Source organism: Pollachius pollachius (assembly GCF_949987615.1).
Source record: "Pollachius pollachius genome assembly, chromosome: 4".
NCBI lineage: Eukaryota > Metazoa > Chordata > Actinopteri > Gadiformes > Gadidae > Pollachius > Pollachius pollachius.
In genome coordinates this window covers 16,223,937-16,231,239 of record NC_136937.1, presented here as the reverse complement: position 1 = coordinate 16,231,239, position 7,303 = coordinate 16,223,937, and the positions used below count along the sequence as shown (strand labels likewise).

Genomic DNA, 7,303 nt, shown 5'->3' with positions numbered 1-7,303 from the left:
TGTTTTCTTTAGGAAAAACAAATCGGTTGGAAACCAAGGGTGAGGTCACCAGATCCAAAGGTAGGACTCCACCCATTCATCCCTTTATTTTCAAGCTGCTTATCCTTTTACGGTTGCAGTTTCAAGTGTGCAGGTGCAGACCCATGAAAGGATTGGACAAGATTTAATGGGCTACATGTAATATGTTTCTGGTTTCATCATAGCTGGTGTTATGCTGAACATTAAATCTAAATTAAACTTAGAATGTTGTACACAATCTAAGCAAGACGAAAATGTTCTTTATGATCGACAGAGGTCAACCGAAGAAGATCTGTGAAAAGGCCGTGGAGCAAAAAGGAAGTTATTGCTGCCATGAAACACTTCAAATCACACATAACAAAGGGAAGCCTTGCAACAATGTTGGAGTGTGGGCAGTGTAAGCTTGCTGAGGACCCTGTTTTGAGACAAAGAACTGTTCAAAACATAAGAGATTTTGTCAGGAACAGGGGACTGTTGTTCAAAAAGAAATTGGTCGTATAGAGACCGGTTTGCAATCGTTGTTTAGAGAACATGTTTGTTCAGTTATAGGCCTACTTTTTTTCTATTTTGTTCTTTTTCTTTTTGGAGAATGTATACAGTATCTGTAGTGTATGATTTCCCTTTTTTATCTGCAGTTAATACCCGGAGGGGCAAAACCCCCTTTTTTTTTGGAAAACAAGCACGGGCTGTTGTAAAAGGTTGTTCACCAGAAATGATATCTAGAACCTTCAAGGATCGCTGGCTGGCTGGCTGGCTGGCTCCATCCATCCATCCATCCTTGAAGGTCCTATATCATTTATGGTGAACAACCTTTTACAACAGCCCATGCCCATAAAATCAGTTTGCCACCTGGGTATAATATAAAATATTTTGCACTGTAATTGTATGTTGGTGAATATACTGTATGTATGTAGATACATATAGTTTATATACTTTTATTTAATTGTAATAACTATTCGTTTATAATTTTTTTACAACTCTTGTAAAACAGGCCTGATGTTAAAAAAAATAATGTGTCTTTATACATAATAAATGTATTTTTGCTTTACCACTTAATCGTCAAATCCCGCCGGTGGGCAAGTTTTAGTTACACCACCCCTTCCCCCCAACATGCTGGCTCAATTTTCGGCATCATTCAGTTGAGTGATATAGTCATGTCATACACCGTTTGAAAGCTTAGAATCTCAGGAATGTCATCCAATGTCAACCATTCGGTGGAATAAATATGTTTAGCGAATATAGATCAAAATATAAGAGTCCACAGAAATCGAATATCAACATTATTTTAGTCTAATTACAGTGTATATGCACAAGCCATCTTTTACAAAGCAGCCGAAAAATAGAAAACCGAAACGCTGCAATGTTTTTTTGTAGAAAACTGTGATTTAGGGTTTGAATTCCGCTAATGTCGTCTGATTCATGGAATCCAGGGTCTCGCCAGGGTCTCTCGGTGACATGGAGCCCTCACACATGTCTGTAAGACCAATACTTCCTTGTTTACAAGCCTTACAAGCCAATGAGGCGATCACTATCAAAACGTGGCATGTATACTTTGATTGACAGCTACACCAGCAGACAGCAAGGGTCGGAAGGGTAGATATCCTAATAGCCAATGAAAAGACCTTTCCGACGATATCCAGCATGTCAATCCCCGTCTCACGTGTGGAAAACAAATGCGCAATGGGTGTGCGTAAACTAGCAGGCTCTTCCCCAGAGTGAGTGTGAAGCAAGTGGTTGATTTGCGCGCTCGTGTGCGGTTTTATTTTTATTTACTTTTGCGAGTTTGGTTTTATGAACATTTTGAAAGATGCCTAAATGCCCGGAGAAGAAAGGAGGGGGAGGGTGGGAGGGAGGGAATCATGTACACCTCTTTTATACATATTTTAAAGGGGACATCTCATACCACCAGGTGTGAGTGTGATTAGCCATTACAAGCCGTTTTCAAAATGTGCAGCATTGTGACATCACAGGTGGGCGTGTCCATCTAGATGTGTGACGGATAGATGGACACGCCAACCTCTGATGTCACAGTGCTGCACATTTTCAAACCTGCTTGTAATGGCTAATCACACTCACACCTTGTGGTATGAGATGTCCCCTTTAAAAACAAAGTGGTCAAAAAAGATGTTTATTTGAAGTACAATGCAGTCTTGTTGAGCAAATTACAAGATCATTTCTGTTAAAAACAGACTGACCAGAGGAGTGCTTTATTTCAAATATGGAAAATAATAAGTCTTTTTTTCCCACTCTTTTCGAGCAGAAATATACAAATAATGACAAAAAATAAGCACACAACAATCTGAAACTCTTAGGTTAACCAATCCTTAGGAATTGATCTTTAACTTAATTCTGACAAACTGTCATATTTCTACTATACCTATTTGAGAGTCTAGGAAAAATATTAATTCAGAAGGTACCAATTTATAGAAGACATGGAATATACACTCACCGGCCACTTCATTAGGTACACCTTGCTAGTACCGGGTTGGACCCCATTATGGCTTCAGAACTGCCTTAATCCTTCGTGGCATAGATTCAACAAGGTACTGGAAACATTCCTCAGAGTTTGGTCCATATTGACATGATAGCATCACGCAGTTGCTGCAGATTTGTCGGCTGCACATCCATGATGCGAATCTCCCGTTCCACCACATCCCAAAGGTGCTCTAGTGCAGGGATTCCCAAAGTGTGGTGGGCGCACCCCTGGGGGTGCGCGAGCTGCCGCTAGGGGGTGCGCGAGATGAAAAATGTAATGGCTGTAAATAAACATTTCCTTTGTAAAATTTCAATGAAAAACTGTAATTTTAATTAATAAAAAAAATTAACTTCATTTATTTTTAAGTAGCCTAATATCACATGAGCAATGTTGTGTCGCTCTGTTTCAGCGCCGCTTTGATTCGGTCCTAGAAGTAGCCTATAACAGCAGTTGGAGCGGAGCGCGTTGCCAAGCAACTGCGTAAACAACTTAACTGTCGAACCAACTGCTGTATAATTTCAAATATGCGCACATAGTTTTTGGCCCCTACATTCATTATCGCAAATATGCTGAATTGGCTGAAGTCAGGAAAACTGTCAGGCGAGACATCTAAAGTAAAAGTTAGGGATGAAGGAGGAGAGGAACCAAGAGAGAGTGAAACATCGGAGGAAACAGAGGAGATAATTGGAGCGGATCCGGGAGAAGAAAACGAGACGGAGACACCAAATGATGAACGTGAGGACACCGCAAAGGAGGGAAGGTGATGGCAACAAGGCAAAAGAGGTGAAGAGGGTGAACACCAGACGGGGAAAAAAAGAAGGAAATATGATGAAAACTATCTGGGTCTTGGCTTCACTTGGATTGGTGATACAGACTGCCCTAAGCCGCAGTGCGTGGTGTGCAGTGAAGTGCTAGCAAACAGCTGCCTGAAGCCTTCTTATCTACGTCGCCACTTTCACACGAAGCACGCTAATTTAACTCAAAAGCCCCTTACATTTTTTAAATCAAAATTGGAGGAGTTGCAAAACAGCCAAAAACAACTGCAGTTTCATTCATATGTTGGGTCTAAACAAGACGCATTACGGGCTTCATATCTTGTCAGCTACAGAATTGCGAGAAAGGGGCTGCCTCACACAATTGCCGAAGACGTGTGATTGCCAGCTGCCAAAGAGATGGTGGGATGCATGATTGGAGAGAAAGAAGCAAAAAAGTTAGACATGATTCCAGTATCCAATAACACTGTCGCGCCGCATCAATGCAATGTCTGAAGACATCCTGGCTACATTAGTCAGCCGTGTGAAAGAGAGCGAGTTTTACTCTCTGCAAGTAGACGAGTCTACAGATGTGGCAAATCTGGCCAATCTTCTGGTGTATGTCCGTTACCTTTTTGAAGGCACGGTACAAGAAGATTTTCTGTTCTGTCGGCCCCTTGCTACCCGAACAACAGGATTGGAAATCTTCAATTTAATTGATGGGTTTATGAGGACCAACGGCATCGACTGGACAGGCTGCGTGGGCATTTGCACTGACGGGGCAAAATCGATGACGGGGAAGCACACAGGGCTTATAGCTCATATCAGGAAAGTGTGTCCATCCATTCAATGGTTACACTGCAGTGTTCACAGGGAGGCCTTGGCAGCCAAAAACATGCCAGCTGATCTACTTGCAGTACTGAATGATGCCGTGAAACTGGTCAACTTCATTAAAGCTCGCCCGCTAAATTCAAGACTGTTCACGCTGTTATGCAACGAGATGGGCAGCGAACACAAAGCACTGCTGCTGCATACTGAAGTGCGTTAGTTGTCCCGCGGCAAAGTGTTGACAAGGCTTTTTGAACTGCGACACGAGCTTCAGCAGTTTTTTGAGGACAATCCATTTCATTTGGCTTCCAGTCTGCATGACGAAGACTTCCTGAAGAGGCTCGCCTATCTGGCGGACATATTTTCTGCTCTGAATGAACTGAACCTAAGTCTGCAGGGAGTCAGTGTAACCGTGTTCAACACACAAGACAAGATCGAAGCTACGATGAAGAAGCTACGCTTCTGGGCGAGCTGTGTGAGTGGGAACACACTCTTGTGTTTCCCTACGCTTCACGAGTTCTTGGGGGAAAATGACGTGCACCTGGGTGAGCACGTGAAAAGCCTCATCATTGAACATCTCAACCAACTCGCCGAGCAGCTACGGAAATACTTCCCACCTATGGACACATCTCAAGCGTGGATTCGCAACCCGTTTGAAGTTTCCCTCCCGGTCCCCCAGCTGTCATTTCACGAGCAGGAACAGCTGATCGAGCTGTCATCTGACGGGGCTCTGCAGTTGCAGTTCAAAAAAAAGCCACTTGTCGATTTTTGGACTGAGTCAATGCCATCGTACACAGTCCTGGCAAAGAAGGCCTTGAGAGTGTTGATGCCCTTCGCTACAACGTATCTGTGCGAGGCTGGCTTCTCTGCTCTGACAGCAGTTAAGACTAAATATCGGCAAAGACTGGATGCTGTTGAGAAAGATTTGAGGCTTAAACTGTCTTCAATTGCGCCAAACATCGCAGAGCTTTGTGCCAAGATGCAGGCCCACCCGTCGCATTAATATGGGTAAGTATTTGGCCAAATGGTATTGATATTATTGCTACAAATATACTGGAAATACTCACACGCACACCCTCCCTGTTTCTCCCCCTCTCTCTCTCTCTCTCTCTCTCTCTCTCGCTGCAGGCTGAGCCAGCTGCGCTGCACTGAAAAATCCCCAGGATCCCGGTTTATTTTTTATTTTTTAATCTGTTCCTGAGCCATGCTCTTTGTTATTTATGTTGTGTGTAACTTATTGCAATTTCATTCAAATTACAGGCGTTCTAATGTTATTTCCATAACCTGTTGTATAATGACGGGGCTGTTAGCTCCACGGTCATTTAAACTTGCTGCAATTTGTGTTCAACGCGGCTCAATAATATTATAACATGTTCACAACTTATCTGCTTTCTGCCTCTGATTATTTTTTCCCTTAGAAAGGGTCTCATATATGTCCATATTTTGGACCAAGGCCTAGTGCCCTCATCTTGAAAGTGTCATAGTTGGAATTGTTTGTACATAAATTGAATAAGTTGATAATAGTTCTATAATAAGTTAATGATATTTTTTACAACAAATACATGGGAGAGTTTCATGCAATCTTAATACTAAATATTTTAAGAAATTGAACCCCCCCCCCCCCCCCCCCCCCCCCCCGGTGCGTCAACCGGGTTGCGACATAGAAGGGGGTGCACGGCTAAAAAAGTTTGGGAACCGCTGCTCTAGTGGATCGAGATCTGGTGACTGTGGAGGCCATTTGAGTACAGTGACTCATTATGTTCAAGAAACCAGTCTGAGATGATTCGCGCTTTATGACATGGCGCGTTATCCTGCTGGAAGTAGCCATCAGAAGATGGGTACACTGTGGTCATAAAGGGATGGACATGGTCAGCAACAATACTGAGGTAGGCTCAATTGGTACTAAGGGGCCCAAAGTGTGCCAAGAAAATATCCCCCACACCATTGCACCACCACCACCAGCCTGAACCGTTGATACAAGGCAGGATGGATCCATGCTTTCATGTTGTTTACGCCAAATTCTGACCCTACCATCCGAATGTCGCAGCAGAAATCGAGACTCATCAGACCAGGCAACCTTTTTCCAATCTTCTATTGTCCAATTTTGGTGAGCCTGTGTGAATTGTAGCCTCAGTTTCCTGTTTTTAGCTGACAGGAGTGGCACCCGGTGTGGTCTTCTGCTGCTGTAGCCCATCCGCCTCAAAGTTTGACGTGTTGTGCGTTCAGAGATGCTCTTCTGCATACCTCTGTTGTAACGAGTGGTTATTTGAGTTACTGTTGCCTTTCTATCAGCTCGAACCAGTCTGGCCATTCTCCTCTGACCTCTGGCATCAACAAGGCATTTGCGCCCACAGAACTGCCGCTCACTGGATATTTTCTCTTTTTCGGACCATTCTCTGTAAACCCTAGAGATGGTTGTGCGTGAAAATCCCAGTAGATCAGCAGTTACTGAAATACTCAGACCAGCCCTTCTGGCACCAACAACCATGCCACGTTCAAAGTCACTTAAATCACCTTTCTTCCCCATTCTGATGCTCAGTTTGAACTGCAGCAGATTGTCTTGACCAAGTCTACATGCCTAAATGCATTGAGTTGCTGCCATGTGATTGGCTGATTAGAAATTTGCGTTAACGAGCAGTTGGACAGGTGTACCTAATAAAGTGGCCGGTGAGTGTATGTGCAGATACTAAAATACCATTTGTATTTAACATCATAAAATACACTCATCTTTACACACATATGCATGTACTGTATGTATGTATATATATATATATATATATATATATATATATATATATATATATATATATATATGGTTTTCAATATTTTTGACATTTTGCTTTGGTCTTTGAATCCTTGATGTCATGTGGTGAACTTTTTTGTCCATTGTAAAGACATGTCATTTTTCACTCCCTTTCTCAATAAGTTTAGGCTGTGCAAGTGCTGCTGCCATCTTTCCATGTCTCTGAAGTCTGAGCAAATGAGAAAATGGTCACTGCTTGTACCAACGCTCTTGACCCACTATGGGTCAGTCGGGTTTTATATTGCACATACACCACTAGCAACTTATCAACCAAAACTAATGGTCAATTGTTGTTTTTTTTATTCTGGTATTGCACATTTCTAAAATAATGTAGTTATGGGGTACTTTTTCCCATACCAAAAACTAATGCAACACTAGTTTTAAGGTAATATCGAGTTAAACCATTGTTGTGCTTATAACCAATGG

General features: G+C 42.6%; 1 pseudogene across 1 annotated transcript; it reads right to left on the bottom strand.

The window, feature by feature from the left end:
* Positions 1-6,218: 6,218 nt before the first annotated feature.
* On the bottom strand, positions 6,219-6,601 carry LOC307074202 (annotated as a pseudogene). Its single transcript has one exon. The product of its transcript is annotated as an uncharacterized misc_RNA (transcript).
* Between the last annotated feature and the right edge of the window lie 702 nt (positions 6,602-7,303).